This window comes from Schistocerca americana, chromosome 1 (genome assembly GCF_021461395.2).
Source record: "Schistocerca americana isolate TAMUIC-IGC-003095 chromosome 1, iqSchAmer2.1, whole genome shotgun sequence".
Lineage (NCBI taxonomy): Eukaryota > Metazoa > Arthropoda > Insecta > Orthoptera > Acrididae > Schistocerca > Schistocerca americana.
In genome coordinates, this window is record NC_060119.1 from 899,948,477 (window position 1) to 899,967,124 (window position 18,648).

Genomic DNA, 18,648 nt, shown 5'->3' on the forward strand with positions numbered 1-18,648 from the left:
ATTTGATGATTTGTATTTATGCCCTTTTAGTGAGGTTGGATAATACTTTCTCTTTAAGTCTTATTGTTTTTTGATCAATTGTGAGTAATGTAACTTCAGTCGTCAGATGTTTTTGAAAAGCCAAACTTAATTTGCAATAAAATTTTCCTAAAAAAGAAATCAGTGTTAGTAATTCACCACAATCAGACCGCTTCCCTCTCCAGGTTTTTCAAAGAAGTTGGATTTTTATAAATGTTTTCATTTATCAGCCAAAACAACTTCATATGCATTTCAAAGTATTACAGCCAGCATTGCGCATCGGTGAGCCTGTAGCTAGCATTTATATTTTTTTTATGAGCGACCAGAATATATGGCGTTACATCGTTGCTGCTTTAGAGGTAAGACAATTTAATTTATTTGTTATGTGCACAGGGACCAAAATTATCACTTTTGAACAGGGCCAGATTATTCAGTGACTAAGGGGCTGAATGTATTTTGCAGTGACTATATTACTTTATTTATGTTGGGAGTTGCATTGCCCAATCAATTGGTGTATAGTTTTGCTAACAATAACAGAGAGTAAGCAACCACTTGAGCACTTACAACACGCATCATGACAATTCGAGTTCAGTACTCATTCCACAGATCAGATATCCATCAACGTAATCGTAAAGTTTGTTATTTCATTTTTTTAAAGAACATTACAAGCTGATAAGGTAGTACTTGTACTGCCCAAGTGTGGCAGCACAGGCACCCAGCTCCCAGGCTGAGCAGCTTGCTCATGGACAGATCAGTTCTTCATTCACGAGAGATCAGCCCGGCCCTCATCTTTGGGTATACAGGAGTGTGACCAACTGCAAGCCGTTCAGAGAGTTGAAGTTCCCTCCGGAGCTGGACAGCTGCGGATTTGTAGCAGTAGACTCCATGTCGGCAGCGGCTGATAATCTTTCATCGTATTCACTGGATCATCTTGGAACTTGTAGAGCTGACCTTCCATCGGTAGCAGTGACACAGATGGAGTAGCCAGACTTAGAATGAGTGGAAAGAAGGAGAGCGTATTTTAAGCAGTCGATGAAGTGATGCTCCCCTACTGGTGACCGAATGTGTTCCCATTATCCGAGCCTTTCAGCGTTCTTTGCTGGCCTAATGCTCGGTTTCAGAACTTCACAGCACTTGTAACATCATAGCTCTAATGCTCTACTGGTTTATTTTGCCTTTTCGTTTTATTTAATGTTACATCGTTGAGTTTCTGTAAATGTTGTTGGACTGAATCGATACCATGAGAGTGGTTATTCTTTTCTGTGTAAAAAACTTTGATGTCATGGTTTGATTCTATGCAATGTAGTGTATCTACCATTTAAATTCTTTGTCTCATTTGTAGGGAACGAAACTTAATGTATATAATTGTAATTTTGTTTAAATAATCTTTTGTAGAAATACCAATATGTGCAAATGTTCTGATTTAATTAATATGTTTGGCTGTTGTTATATAATTTCTGATCCTCACTTAGGGTTCTTAGTTATTTTGTATGTAAAAGGTGTTGTGGTTCCCCTCGGGAACGGAAGCATGCAGCGCGCGCAAATTGTGGTTGGCCTAGGTAGAAAAGGTGGAATTGAGAGTCAGTTGGGAACGAGCTACCAAACTGTCAACTGATCATGGAAAAGTTGTGTATTGTGCTGGTGCCGAGAGAGGGTTTTCGTGCCACTTTCCAATGTCTCGGATGGACGGACAAAGAGCTGGAACTATTCCGGAATTGGTATCTATTATCGCCACCAAGAAATGACAGGGTCCAGCATTTCCGCCTGCTAATCCACCCACCGACATCCACTCGCCACCACGTTGCGCAATCACTGAAAAAAGGAACCAAGGAATTGTAAACATGTAACGTGAAGGATCAGCTCATTTGATGTTTTAGTGTGCGCAAATGTAAGCTAACTATTCTCGAACTCTTATACCTACCTTGATTTTTTATCCCTAGTCACACAACCACTTAGGGTCCTTCCCACGTCAAGAATGCTTACCGAGTGTCCGTATTGTGTAAACAAGAAAGCCTAGTGTTTACTCATTAATGGCATTCGACGATAGTAAGAAGAAACTAAGTTATAGTTAATGTAGAAGAACTGAGTAATATAGTAAATGATGCTTGCTGAAAATAATTATTCTATTAAAACTGTTTATTAATATTTTGTTGCCAACTACTAAAGTGAATGTTCTCAAAACTGTGGCTTATAGAGTTTTGCAAATTAAATGATCACAATGCTGTCTGTTGAAAATCACCCAAAGGTGAGCTATTGTCTTATAACCACATCAAGTTGTGTTCTACTGTAGTAAAAGTTGAGAACTATTACTGTTGAAAGTTGTAAGGTGTCAGGGGAATCCAACACCTTCCATGAAAACCCTGACATGACAAGCAAATCCAGTAGTATGTCACATAGCTCCGAATAAATCGTGACATTAAATTAACCAACGTAATATGAGTAACGAGTGAGCAAATGGAATACCACAGACTAACACAAGAATGCCTAAATGCCTGTCATACTTTCGCACCGTGAGACAGACGCAGTTCCGAGGGGAGAAACGAGAACAGAAGCCGAGAGCAGAACCGTGTTAAGCTGGAAGGCCCTACGATAAGGGACGGACGGACACCCACGTCGCCAGCTAACCGCTAGGACCACACCACCCGCAAGTTTTAGCGTGAGACTTTTTCGCGTCTCTGTTACGTTAGAACCACCCCCCACCCCATGTTAAAAGATAGAGCCCTCCAGAAGAACAGTATAGATCTTACCATAACACTGAAAGGACCACACCAGCTGCAGGTTTTAGCGTGAGACTTTTTGCGTCTCTGTTACTTTGCAGACTTTAAAAAACATTGCCGCACCACGAAAAGTATAGCGTTTCTCATTGGATAGACAGAATTTTTGTAGGCGGAGCTTAAGGTTAACATTGAGACCCTGATTGGTCAGATGAAAACACAGCCAGATAGTTTTTTTTAAACCAACTTCGGTAAATTGTAGTAAGGAGAAGTTAGGAAAGAGTTGCTTCCGAGACGGCGAGGTGAGCGGAGCTGTGCTGCCTGCCGCCCCCTGACGAACACCGACAAGGTAATGAACGCACATGATGCCGCATAACAGCGCATAAATCTTCACTCAGAACCGCAGAAGTCTCATCTGGTACACCCCCTTTTTGCGTAATACTAGTGTCGATCGTCAATTAAAGCTCATGGTGTTCACATTTGCCACTTCAAGTAAAAATCTGAGATGCCACATCAGCCACTGTAATTTACGACAAGTTACATAAGTAATTAAAGATAATTGAGGGTCACTGTAGACCATGTTGATAGTTTTCTCTTTTGTGAAACTTAATTTAAACCTAGATTATAGATGTGATATGGCATAGGTCATCCTTCGATCCATTGTATAACTTGGAAACCCATTCAGGGAATATTCGTTCACATTTTGTTGAACGCAGTTGGTTTTTAGCATCCTGTATTAAAACATTTCCTTTTATCAATAGTGCAATTTATAAACAATGTTTTGTGAGTAGAATAAAATTTCCAATGGTAAATTAAACTGCTTTTTCGACGTTGTTTTACCAGCTAACTAAAAATAGGAAAGCCTTGAACCCCTTCCACTAAATTTAGTTAGTATTAAGATTCTTTTACATGGAGTGCAGTGGAGCTGACGCTGAAATCATTAAGTATTTGGTTATATCATCGCTAGGCTCACTGAACTCTTCTGAATTCTACATGTCATGTGTGGTCTGGCGTCTCCTTACCAGCAACAGGTCCCAGGTTCAAACTAGTCAATTCCCTAAAAAACACGCTCAGAGCGTCGTTGCGCGAAAGTGGTAGGGAGACACAGTATAGAACAAACAGACACCACGCAGAATGTTAGAAAGTTACATGTTCATGTTTGTTAAAGCCTTGTTTCTTTAGTGTATTGAAAGTGTGTTTAGTCTGCTCTGCTACAGTGGTCAAGATCAAGGGCCCCCCTCGAATACCATCTTCCGACCGGGGGAGCGGTGTGCTGACCCCATGCCCCTCCTATCCGCATCCTCCACTGAGGATGACACGTCGGTCGGATGGTCCCGGTAGGCTACTCGTGGCCTGAAGACGGAGTGCTTTTTTTTCATTGAAAGTAGTTCAAATGCACAAAGTTACTTAATTATAGAAAGTTTTATTTACTCTTGCTATTTAAGTTAAATTCTGTACAATATTGGGTTCCTCTTGTGTATTAAAAGTGAATATTAATGGTGTAACAGGATCCACGTTTGTCTACTGTGCTAATGCTAGATAACGATTAATAGAAAGACCACTATCTATGAAAACAATTTTCTTTATTCAAAAGACAGTGAGAAGTAATCTGTTAGTGAATTCCATTTATTTTTCATTCTAAGTAGAAAGGTGTTTAGTATTGAGAGACTAAATCTACGCACAATAACTAATGTTGCTGTGAATCATATCTATATTTCATGTCAGATAGGAATATGTTTGAAAGGTAATATTGAACCTATGTTCAATTTACGATTCTGCAGTGAATATTAGTAGTAACATTATTGAGACCATTCAATTTGACTAAGTCCTCAATGTAATAGTGTGTTTCGTTATCTGTTATATTTATGCAAATAGTCTGTTCTGATCCGTTAACTCCAACCATAACGTGAACTTACTGTATGCAGGTGCCAGAATTCATTGCACTCGCTTGTGGTAAAGTATAGGTCGTGTTTACTCATACCTACACTCCTGGAAATGGAAAAAAGAACACATTGAGACTGGTGTGTCAGACCCACCATACTTGCTCCGGACACTGCGAGAGGGCTGTACAAGCAATGATCACACGCACGGCACAGCGGACACACCAGGAACCGCGGTGTTGGCCGTCGAATGGCGCTAGCTGCGCAGCATTTGTGCACCGCCACCGTCAGTGTCAGCCAGTTTGCCGTGGCATACGGAGCTCCATCGCAGTCTTTAACACTGGTAGCATGCCGCGACAGCGTTGACGTGAACCGTATGTGCAGTTGACGGACTTTGAGCGAGGGCGTATAGTGGGCATGCGGGAGGCCGGGTGGACGTACCGCCGAATTGCTCAACACGTGGGGCGTGAGGTCTCCACAGTACATCGATGTTGTCGCCAGTGGTCGGCGGAAGGTGCACGTGCCCGTCGACCTGGGACCGGACCGCAGCGACGCACGGATGCACGTCAAGACCGTAGGATCCTACGCAGTGCCGTGGGGGACCGCACCGCCACTTCCCAGCAAATTAGGGACACTGTTGCTCCTGGGGTATCGGCGAGGACCATTCGCAACCGTCTCCATGAAGCTGGGCTACGGTCCCGCACACCGTTAGGCCGTCTTCCGCTCACGCCCCAACATCGTGCAGCCCGCCTCCAGTGGTGTCGCGACAGGCGTGAATGGAGGGACGAATGGAGACGTGTCGTCTTCAGCGATGAGAGTCGCTTCTGCTTTGGTGCCAATGATGGTCGTATGCGTGTGTGGCGCCGTGCAGGTGAGCGCCACAATCAGGACTGCATACGACCGAGGCACACAAGGCCAACACCCGGCATCATGGTGTGGGGAGCGATCTCCTACACCGGCCGTACACCACTGGTGATCGTCTAGGGGACACTGAATAGTGCACGGTACATCCAAACCGTCATCGAACCCATCGTTCTACCATTCCTAGACCGGCAAGGGAACTTGCTGTTCCAACAGGACAATGCACGTCCGCATGTATCCCGTGCCACCCAACGTGCTCTAGAAGGTGTAAGTCAACTACCCTGGCCAGCAAGATCTCCGGATCTGTCCCCCATTGAGCATGTTTGGGACTGGATGAAGCGTCGTCTCACGCGGTCTGCACGTCCAGCACGAACGCTGGTCCAACTGAGGCGCCAGGTGGAAATGGCATGGCAAGCCGTTCCACACGACTACATCCAGCATCTCTACGATCGTCTCCATGGGAGAATAGCAGCCTGCATTGCTGCGAAAGGTGGATATACACTGTACTAGTGCCGACATTGTGCATGCTCTGTTGCCTGTGTCTATGTGCCTGTGGTTCTGTCAGTGTGATCATGTGATGTATCTGACCCCAGGAATGTGTCAATAAAGTTTCCCCTTCCTGGGGCAATGAATTCACGGTGTTCTTATTTCAATTTCCAGGAGTGTATTTTCATGAACAAGAATGTCAATCATTCTCATGCCTAATTACGCTGGCGACCGTTTTCTTTATTCTTTCAAATGTGTAGACAGGTAAAATATTGTTTATTACTGTTTAAATATTTACGTAATTCTGACTTTCACTTCCCATAAGCCACCTCCGTTAGGTACAACACGGTCAACATAACAAAGTTCCTTCGAGAGGGTAACATTGCATTGCTGCTATAAAGCGTAATTGGTGAACGAAATAGTTTCAGTACATAAACGAAAGTCAGTGATAGTGTTATACACTCTTTTATGCAAAGTTTGTAGCCTGAAAGGTGCTCTTACGTCGTCCCTAGGTGTAGTTACTACACGTAGTCCATTTGATGGGACATCATTGTGTCTGCTCTGTACTGTTGTCAAGGTGCTGAATCGGGTGTTTCTGACGCTCTCTCTCAGTCTGAGGCAATGGCCATCCTGCTTGTCTTTGCTTCAGCTGTTCTGAGTGTAGACATAGGTTTTGTCAATGCTGCGTACTAGACAAGCGTGTTCCACTTAGTGTTGTCCCAGGCGCTTTCAACGAAATTTTTATTCCTCACTTAATTATAATTGCACTTTGCAGCAGAAGTATGTTCTGTAATATTCACTGTAAATTATATATAAGAGCGCACTCTGGTCAGATGTGAGCTCTATAATAGATGACCTGCCGGCTGGCGTGGCCGAGCGGTTCTAATCGTTACAGTCTGGAACCGCACGACCGCTACGGTCGCAGGTTCGAATCCTGCCTCGGGCATGGATGTATGTGATGTCCTTAGGTTAGTTAGGTTCAAGTAGTTCTAAATTGGACATGGACCCGTGGTGTAGGGGTAGCGTCTTTGATTCATAATGAAACCATCTTCGGTCCCGGGTTCGATCCCCACCTCTGCCTAAATTTTGATAAATAATCAGCATTGGTGGCCGAAGACTTCCGGCATAAGAAGTCAGCTTCATTCTGCCAACGGCCTTGTCAAAGAGGGCGGAGAAGCGGATAGAGGTTCAGGGCACTCTCTTGTCCTAGGGGTGGGAAATTGCCCCTAAAGGCGGAAGAATCAGCAATGCAAACCACTGCATTAAAGACACGTAACGTTTATCCACAGGACATGTGGCCTGTAATTGAAGAAGTGTCATGATGATCTCTCCATTGGCAAAATATTCCGGAATAGTCCCCCATTCGGATCTCCAGGAGGGGACTGCCAAGGGGGAGGTTACCATGAGAAAAAGATCGAATAATCAACGAAAGGATAACGTTCTACGAGTCGGGGCGTGGAATGTCAGAAGCTTGAACGTGGTAGGGAATCTAGAAAATCTGAAAAGGGAAATGCAAAGGCTCAATCTAGATATAGTAGGGGTCAGTGAAGTGAAGTGGAAGGAAGACAAGGATTTCTGGTCAGATGAGTATCGGGTAATATCAACAGCAGCAGAAAATGGTATAACAGGAGTAGGATTCGTTATGAATAGGAAGGTAGGGCAGAGGGTGTGTTACTGTGAGGAGTTCAGTGACCGGGTTGTTCTAATCAGAATCGACAGCAGGCCAACACCGACAACGATAGTTCAGGTATACATAACGACGTCGCAAGCTGAAGATGAACAGATAGAGAAAGTGTATGAGGATATTGAAAGGGTAATGCAGCATGTAAGGGGAAGAAAATCTAATAGTCATGGGCGACTGGAATGCAGTTGTAGGGGAAGGAGTAGAAGAAAAGGTTACAGGAGAATATGGGCTTGGGACGAGGAATGAAAGAGGAGAAAGACTAATTGAGTTCTGTAACAAGTTTCAGATAGTAATAGCGAATACCCTGTTCAAGAATCGCAAGAGGAGGGGGTATACTTGGAAAAGGCCGGCAGGTACGGGAATATTTCAATTAGATTACATCATGGTCAGACAGAGATTCCGAAATCAGATACTGGATTGTAAGGCGTACCCAGGAGCAGATATAGATTCAGATCACAATATCGTAGTGATGAAGAGTAGGCTGAAGTTCAAGATATTAGTCAGGAAGAATCAATACGCAAAGAAGTGGGATACGGAAGTACTAAGGAATGACGAGATACGTTTGAAGTTATCTAACGCTATAGATACAGCAATAAGGAATATCGCAGTAGGAAGTACAGTTGAAGAGGAATGGACATCTCTAAAAAGGGCCATCACAGAAGTTGGGAAGGAAAACATAGGTACAAAGAAGGTAGCTGCGAAGAAACCATGGGTAACAGAAGAAATACTTCAGTTCATTGATGAAAGGCGGAAGTACAAACATGTTCCGGGAAAATCAGGAATACAGAAATACAAGTCGCTGAGGAATGAAATAAATAGGAAGTGCAGGGAAGCTCAGACGAAATGGCTGCAGGAAAAATGTGAAGACATCGAAAAAGATATGATTGTCGGAAGGACAGACTCACCATACAGGAAAGTCAAAACAACCTTTGGTGATATTAAAAGCAACGGTGGTAACATTAAGAGTGCAACAGGAATTCCACTATTAAATGCAGAGGAGAGAGCAGATAGGTGGAAAGAATACATTGAAAGCCTCTATGAGGGTGAAGATTTGTCTGATGTGATAGAAGAAGAAACAGGAGTCGATTTAGAAGAGATACGGGATCCAGTATTAGAATCGGAATTTAAAAGAGCTTTGGAGGACTTACGGTCAAATAAGGCAGAAGGGATAGATAACACTCCATCAGAATTTCTAAAATCATTGGGGGAAGTGGCAACAAAACGACTATTCACGTTGGTGTGTAGAATATATGAGTGTGGCGATATACCATCTGACTTTCGGAAAAGCATCATCCACACAATTCCGAAGACGGCAAGAGCTGACAAGTGCGAGAATTATCGCACAATCAGCTTAACAGCTCATGCATCGAAGCTGCTTACACGAATAATATACAGAAGAATTGAGAAGAAAATTGAGAATGCGCTAGGTGACGATCAGTTTGGCTTTAGGAAAAGTAGAGGGACGAGAGAGGCAATTCTGACGTTACGGCTAATAATGGAAGCAAGGCTAAAGAAAAATCAAGACACTTTCATAGGATTTGTCGACCTGGAAAAAGCGTTCGACAATATAAAATGGTGCAAGCTGTTCGAGATTCTTAAAAAAAGTAGGGGTAAGCTACAGGGAGAGACGGGTCATATACAATATGTACAACAACCAAGAGGTAATAATAAGAGTGGACGATCAAGAACGAAGTGCTCGTATTAAGAAGGGTGTAAGACAAGGCTGTAGCCTTTCGCCCCTACTCTTCAATCTGTACATCGAGGAAGCAATGATGGAAATTAAAGAAAGGTTCAGGAGTGGAATTAAAATACAAGGTGAAAGGATATCAATGATACGATTCGCTGATGACATTGCTATCCTGAGTGAAAGTGAAGAAGAATTAAATGATCTGCTGAACGGAATAACAGTCTAATGAGTACACAGTATGGTTTGAGAGTAAATCGGAGAAAGACGAAGGTAATGAGAAGTAGTAGAAATGAGAACAGCGAGAAACTTAACATCACGATTGATGGTCACGAAGTCAATGAAGTTAAGGAATTCTGCTACCTAGGCAGTAAAATAACCAATGACGGACGGAGCAAGGAGGACATCAAAAGTAGACTCGCTATGGCAAAAAAGGCATTTCTGGCCAAGAGAAGTCTACTAATATCAAATACCGGCCTTAATTTGAGGAAGAAATTTCTGAGGATGTACGTCTGGAGTACAGCATTGAATGGTAGTGAAACATGGACTGTGGTAAAACCGGAACAGAAGAGAATCGAAGCATTTGAGATGTGGTGCTATAGACAAATGTTGAAAATTAGGTGGACTGATAAGGTAAGGAATGAGGAGGTTCTACGCAGAATCGGAGAGGAAAGTAATATGTGGAAAACACTGATAAGGGGAAGGGACAGGATGATAGGACATCTGCTGAGACATGAGGGAATGACTTTCATGGTACTAGAGGGAGCTGTAGAGGGCAAAAACTGTAGAGGAAGACAGAGATTGGAATACGTCAAGCAAGTAATTGAGGACGTAGGTTGCAAGTGCTACTCTGAGATGAAGAGGTTAGCACAGGAAAGGAATTCGTGGCGGGCCGCATCAAACCAGTCAGTAGACTGATGACAAAAAAAAAAAAAAAGTTCTGAGTTCTAGGGGACTTACGACCTCAGCAGTTAAGTCCCATAGTACTCAGAGCCAATAGATAGCGTGCTTCAGGATACGGTAAACTGAATGGTCGGACGCGCGTGACACTTCAGACAGCATCGATGATTCCCGGAACAATAAACGATTTTATCGACCTTCCCATAATTCATCACTGACAGAAACCCTAGTACAAAGAAATTCTGCAAACCACTTGCAAAAAATTGTTTACTGAAGATGATGAATTATCAAAAGTTGAACTAAAAGGTTCGTGACATTGCTGATGAGCTAGGCTTTTAGGAAACTGAAACTGGAAAAGAAAAAAAATCGACAGAAAATTTTGATTTTTCAAAACACTGCTTCTGTAAATGCTTTCTGTAAAGGTGAAGGGGCATATTCACAGGCTGATCACACCTGCTGCTGCTGTCAACAGCAAATCTCTTCGTGAATCTGTAAGTAGAACCGAAAATATTTAGTGAATAAAACCGCCTAGATGATGGCCGGACCGGAAACTAGCACAGGAATCTATTTGGCCGTGTCAGTTCAATATCTCTGCCCACAGAGGACAGAAAACATCGATAGTGTATCGTATCGCTGTGGTGCTCATTTAATCATAAGAAAGTACGGGCCCTGTTCACATGATAGGACGTTATTGTTTGAGTTTTTTGATGTTTATAATCTGGTTCCGTATTGTTTGGGTTAATATGAACTGATATATTCATCAAGTAAATAACCTGATAAGATGCGATGAATGCATTCTAAGAAAAACAATAAAAAGAGACAGACCATGCAGGAATTATCCGAATGAAACGGGAATCGGTCGATCTGATGTACGTGTACAGACAAACAAATAATTTCAACTTCAGAAAAAATCTGGCCCTTGTGCAAGCAGTTATTCGGCTTGGCACTGATTGACAGAGTTGTTGGATGTCCTCCTGACGGCCGTGATGCCTGTTTCTGTCCAGTTGACGCGTTAGATCGTCAAAATGGTTGGCGGGCCCTGTCCATAATGCTCCAAACATTCTTAGTGGGGCAGAGATCCAGCGACTTTGCTATCAATCTTAGCGTTTGGCAAGAAGGAATACAAGCAGTAGAAACACTCGGCACGTGAAGGCGGGCATTATTTTGTTAAAATGTAAGTCCAGGTGGCTTGCATGAAGGACAACAAAACGGCGTGTAGAATATTGTCGATACACCACTGTGCTGTGAGGGTCCCATGAATGACAACCATAGAGTTGTTGCTATGAAGAGAAATGGCACACAAGAGCATCACTCCTGGTTGTGAGGCCGTATGGAGGATGACGGTCAGATTGGTATCCCACTGCCGACTGGGGCACCTCCAGACACGCCTTCAGCTTAGAATCTCATTGAATGAAGCAGATATGTCTTCAGTGATGACTTCCGCTTCGAATTCAGCCCGATGATCAGCGATGACGTGTCTGGAGATGCCCAGATGGTGGTAGGATATCACCCTGACTGTCGCCCGCCATACGATCCGACAACCAGCAGTGATGGTCTGGTGTGCCATTCATTTTCATAGCAGTACTCCTTCGGTTGTCATCCGTACCACCTTTACAGCACAGCGGATGTCCTCCTGAGGGCTATGGTGCCAGTTTCTGTCCAATTGGCGCGTTAGATAGTCAAAATGGTTGGAGGGCCCTGTCCAGAATGCTCCAAACATTATGTCGACGACGTTATGCGCCCCATATTGTTGCCGTTCATGGCAAGCAATCCTGGGCTTACATTTCAACAAGATAATGACCGCCCACACGTGATAACTGTTTCTACTGTTTGTCCTCGTATTTGCGAAACCCCATCTTGGCCTGTACAGTCACCAGACGTCTCCCCAGTTGAGAACGTTTGGAGAGTTATGTGAAGGACCCTCCAACGATCTCTGGATTCTGACAATCTAACGCGCCATTTGGACAGAATTTGGCATGATATCTCTCAGGATGATACCCAGAAACTCCATCAGTCAATGCCAAGCCTAACAGCTGCTTGTATAAGGGCCAGAGGAGGACCTACACGTTATTGAATTGCTCAGTTTGTGAAGCTCTTTCGCCTAAATAAATTATCCAGTTTTTCTGAAATTGTAATCATCTGTTTGTCAGTGTATGTACATCACATCTGCCGAGTTCCATCCTCCTTCGTTGTGCGTAATTTTTTTGATTTAGTGTCTTAGAGAGTGTATCCTGACGGCTCTCAGAATGCCCAGGAGTGTTTCGTACACGACAAATATATTTATTACAATTCACCGCTCTGTTTTTAGTTGCTTTGGTAACACTCTCCCTAAAAAAATTGGACAGGAAAGGATTAAGCGATCTAGAAGGCTATATTCTCAAAGTATTCGCTATGACCGCACATAATTCACGAGGTTTCATTTCCTTTATTAACAGAAACCACAAACTGCAGGTAGCTGAGTAAAGGAAGATAAATTTCCACTAAAAACAAAATAGAAGAATGACTATCTTTGTCAAAAGCAGGCGGAAACGCCAGAAAGGAGAGCATTTACAGGCTCACATAGCTGTAGTCTGCAAATCAGTGTTAATGATTCTGCTAGTAAGTAATGTACCGATAATATTGAGTGTGTACTTCGATCTCATCTCGCGTAATTTTGACCTTACCACAGTTGTGAGACTTGATTGCTAATGTAGTCCGTAAGTCAGCTGCATGGCACACCTAAGCTTCTAATTTTAAAACTAATGCTGTATTTTCCCAATGTTTTGTATTCCAGTCTTTGATCACAATATCAATTCTTTTGACGATGACCGGTTTCAGCCAGTAATGACCATCCTCAGATCTTTTCTACACCATGTCCTAAAATGACAAGGCCGGTATGGCATCGTCAAAACATATAAATATGTTCAGCACAGCATCGTCACATAGATCTAAAATAAGGTGTAGAATAAGCCACATCCTCCACATAGTCATTTTTGCAGCTGCTCTTTTAGATCTATGTGACGATGCTGTGTTGAGTATATTTATATGTTTTGACGATGCCATTATGGCCTGAGATGGTGTAGGAAAGATCTGAGGATGGTCATCACTGAGTGAAACCGGTCATCGTCAAAAGAACTGGTATTGTGATCAAAGACTGGAATAAAAAACATTTGACAGTATTAGATCACTGTTCATATACGCGACTCTGTCGCAGTTGGTGATATATTTCCCCGATTTGCAGTTTATGGTAAACTGCTGCACTAAGCTGTGATGTGAATAAATTACACTGTCCGGTCATATTATTGTGACCACCTGTCAGAAGCCTGAACAACCATGTTTTGCAGCGCAGACCGCCTCGAGACGTGCAGGAAGAGAGTCAGTGAGGTTCTGGAAGGTATGGACAGGGATGTGGAGCCATGCCGACTCCTGTGCCCTGGTCATATGCCCTAGGATGCATGGCGCCAACTGCCCAATAAACGTGGTCCCACAAATACTAGACTGAGTTTTAATACGGGGTGGTTGATGGCCAGAGGAGTGCCTGGGCAAGGCCCCTAAGGAAATGTGCATACTTGTGCTGAGCCATTGCGCTTTCCAGACTGACGAGATCACCCTGGGAATTCCACGAAAACATCCTCACACCATTATACACTCTCCTCCAGATTGGACCCTTGCGACTATTCGACAGCCATCTCTTTGATGGAGAATAACATGTGATTCATCCGTAAAGGCCACCTGTCGCCACTGGTGGACGACCAGATGCGGCACTGAAGTGCAAATTTCAGCCTTTGTTGCCGATGAACAGCAATCAGAATGGTTGCAAGAACCAGGCGCCTGCTGCGAAGACCCATATGGAGCAACATTCGCTAGACAGTCCTTGAGGAGACACTGTTGGTAGCCCCTTGTTTCGTCTGGGAGGTCAATTGTTCAACAGGTGTCCAGCCTTTTACCCGTACACATCTCCGCAGTCTTCGCTCACCTCTGTCGTCTCTGGCCCATGGTGCACCACAGTTGCCTCGGCGCGGGTTTTAGATAGCGCCATTTTGCCATGCAATGTATACTTTAAGCACAGCGGCACGTGAACAGTTCATAAACTTAGCCATTTCAGAACTGCTTCCACCCTTGGCCCGAAAGCCAATTATCATGCCCTCCTGGACGTCAGATAAATCGCTCCATTTTCACCTTAGGACAACGATTGCTCTCTTTTCCGCGCGCACCCGACACGCTTTACATATCCTCCACTACAAGTGCGGCCACCTGCCGTCTGTGAGTCGTTATTGTGGAATCCTAGGAATCTGTGTCGTTTTAAAAGTGATGGTAGGTGGAGGTAAGTTACGGGAGAAGAAGGGACAGAGGAGACCTAGTAACAAATTATGACCTCCCACTCTCCCGCCATCCCCCCCGGAACCGATGCCTAGATACACATCGACCAAGGTGTTGCAATGGTTAGCACAACAGACTCGCTTTAGGGAGGACGACGATTCAAATCCACGGCCCTCCATCTTGATCAGGTCTCCTGTAATTTCTCTACATCACTCCAGGAAAATGCCAGGATGGTTCCTTTCAAAAGACCACGTCCGATATCCTTCGCCATTCTTGAAACAATCCTAGCTGTGCTCCGTCTCTAACGACGTCGATGTCGATGGGACAAATCTTCCTTTCTTCTTTCTTCCCTAGATCAACGCCTGTCCCCAGAGCAGTATACGGGTGTTCAGCGGTGACATCAGTTAATATGGCGCACCAATCACAGATATTTTGTTTACGCAAATAGTCAAGGGTAAAACTTTATTTCTGACTGTCGATAATGAGCGGAGATGATACAGAAGAACTTTTTGCAGTCGTCAGTGGAGTCAGAAACATTAAAGTGGTCAAAAGACAGTTTCATAACAGTCCAATTTTCTCGTACTTCTCACTGGCAACATTTCTGGGAAAGCAAAGAAAGTGTCTAACATTGCTTCGCAGACGAAATTATACGATCAAGCGAAAATCGAACGCCAAACATACTACACTACCAAACAGACTATTTGTGCATCGCTCATGAACGTTATAGTTTCTGCTTCTTGCTTGTCTGCCTTCATACCGTCAGAGTTCATCTCAAGCAAAGTTTGCAATTCTACACTATCAGTGGGAATTTCACTAAACTTAATTGAGTACAATCACTGGAGAAACTTAATACCAATCCAAATATTTGCACCTAGGGATCAGTTACCGCTTTTTGTCATCAACGTATCACTTTTCGATATATACTAAAAAACCGCTAGCTTTTTTTCAATGGTATGCGACCCTGACTTGCAACAGCACATTTGTAATAAAGGAACTGCAAAATTTAGCACTAAGAATGGTGGGCGCAAATAAACCAATAAGTGAAAGACGGGGTAATTTCCTGAATCAGGTTTTCAAGCGACTATAAATAGCTGTTTACTGCCGTTATGATGCATTATGAGTCATAAAAAAATACAGTTACACATTTGTAACACTAGTCCTTACACATTCATTTGTTTGGGTAAAAAATTGTTGGAATATGTTCAGTTTTCGCCGAGAGTGTAAAACAAAGGACATAGAAACATAGAGATCCACGTGGGAAAAAAACATGAACCGACCTTTGAAGTATCGGAAGCCGAAAATGAAGATTTAGCGGCTTTCAAATCATCTTTGCCACTGTGCAGTGTAAGAGTACCATGAAGTCTTTAAGCAGAAAACTGTCTCTTGCAGAACTATGGGGAAATGTAAGTATTTTCTTTACACTAGTGAACTGAATGAATATGTCAAATATCAGGGTTTACTGACGACTTAGTTTCACTTTTCCCTCAACGTGCACAATGTAATGATGGTGACAACAAACTCTTGCACCGTGAATATTCCTGTTAAGGCAAACGGCCACCCAAGTTTAGGTAATATCGTCAGTACATTGCAGATGACTACTAACAGTTTTTGTGGAGATCCACAGATGTCGTCCACTGCCCGAGACATATTCTATGCAGACGATAAATGATTCCAACGAATGTAAGAATGTATATAAATATCTAACCTATTTCCGTGAGACTGGTACAATTATACGAGCCTTGGAGCATGGGCTAGACGTACCGGGGCCACATGTGTCACTTACTTTTGGCTCGAGCGGAGTGGAATTGCTGACGGTCATTTTATAGTAGATACTACGGAGATTACACTATGTTGACAGTTGTATTGCAGATGTGGAAGAAACGGTACGAATGCATCTTTGTCCTCAGAAGCAGGGTGAGCGTAGGAAAAGGAAGAGTAGAGGTGTTCATAAAGCTAATGATCAGTTTGACAAGGGAGAATATGTTGAGAAGTTGTATTGCTCAGGTTTGGAATCTTAGACTGACACAAGCACTAGTTCACAGCTTTGCAAGGCAATCTGCTGGTGCGCGCTGCGAGTTGCTGACGACGCAGACACAGTCTGACGTTCACGACAGGCGTCATGTAGGTGAAGGGTACGAGGCAAACCTCAATGTAAATTTTCTACCCGAACGTCGTGCCAAAATTAACCTTTGGCGATGCACAGTAAAATTTAGAGGAACAGAATTCCAGTTAGGGAAAACTGTAGCCAGTTGATTTTTGTTACAATGTTTATTCACCTAAGAGTGAACCGAGCTACACTGTGAACGAAACTGCTAAGGCTTTGTTCGTATGGTATATAGGGTAATGCCACTATGAACCAGGAAGCAAAGCATTTCGAGAGAAATTCAGTCTGTAACCAGCTCTATAGTGAGAGAGATGAATGGGACTACCTTTGACGTATTGCAGGTGGTAGTACCGTATGTGGTTCATTTGAGAAGACAGGGTTGGGGATGTATTTTCAAGGAAAGCATAAAGGTAATTTTTATCATAGGGACTAATTTCTGAACAATGCTCCTCCAAAACAATGGTTTAAAAAATCACCAGATGGACAAAAGGGATGCCGAGCATAAATGTTTAATGTAGCTAGATCACATACTATTGCAGGTTCTTTTGTGAAGGTTAATTTATTAAAAGAGAAATAAATTTGCCGTACCATTCATCGTTTGTAAGTAAAAGGAAAAGATAATTGTTGTGTGCTTGACCATTACAATGTGAGTAGTGATAAGAAGCATGTTTCTTACTACATTAGATATTTGGAAAAATTAGATAACGGGACACGGCTCCCACGAGAAATGTGAGTGGCTTTAAGCAACACGAGATGACATGCCTCGGTGGCATGACTAAGCGTAGGGAAGACAATAGCAGTTGTAAACTGTGTTGTAAAAGTTTCATGAGAAATTGTCTGTCTGTTGAGAATACTTTTTCCCCCCTTCCTTTGACGTCCCCGTCACCCATGGCGACCGCTGTCCGCTTTATCAGGATAGAAATTCTATACAATATTTTTTTGTTTTTTATTGATTTATTGTTATTATTATTATTATTGTTATTAATATATATACATAATTTCTCTATCCCAGTTGTGCTCAATAAGGCGATATTTTGTTAACTGCTCAAGACCCGTAAACATCGGGAGGAGGGGAAATAAAGAAAGAGAAAGAAAGGAGGAAAGAAAGATTGGTTGTGAGATGTAGTGCGCACTTCTTAGAGCGCGTCTGCCGCTCGCTGGCCGGGACTAGGCGATTGCACCGCGCCGTTCCGAAAAAGGCTGTCGTGGGGTGTCAGGAATCAAACGGGTGTCGTGAGCTGTCAGGATGTCGACTGTCATAAATTGTGTCTTGAGGTGTCAGGCATCTAATGTGACGGGTGAGCCCTAGCTGACGGGTGGTGAAAAGTGGCGGAGGTGTCAGAAATTACACTGTGTAAGTAATTAGCAAATTGATGGCAATAGTATTACGTTCGTTCAAGTGTGGTGTGACCACCAAATATATGGTACCAAAAATCGTGCTTAGAGTGCGCCGTGTCACTGAAGAGGTATGCAGTCGTCAGGTCCTTCACCATGTTATAGCGTGGTGCATGGTAAGTGGAAAATGTGTAACTTCCGGAAGGAAAAGCAACTGCGAGCTGATAGTAATTGGTGAGGCATCAGGGTAACATGCCATTACCCGTTGTATTAGTTGCCATATAACGTGCGTCGAGGGACATGTGAGACGATGCACATCAGCAACAGAAGGTATGGCTGCATGAGGTGAGTCCTGTAAGGCACCGTAAGAGGCTTTTGGTAGGGAGTCCGGGAGCGATGGAGCACAGCACAGTCCTGAGACTGGTTTGATGCAGCTCTCCATGCTACTCTATCCAGTGCAAGCTTCTTCATCTCCCAGTACCTACTGCAACCTACATCCTTCTGAATCTACTTAGTGTATTCATTTCTTGGTCTCCCTCTACGATTTTTACCCTCCACGCTGCCCTCCAGTACTAAATTAGTGATCCCTTGATGTCTCAGAACATGTCCTACCAACCGATCCCTTCTTCTAATCAAGTTGTGCCACAAGCTCCTCTTCGCCCCAATTCTATTCAATACCTCCT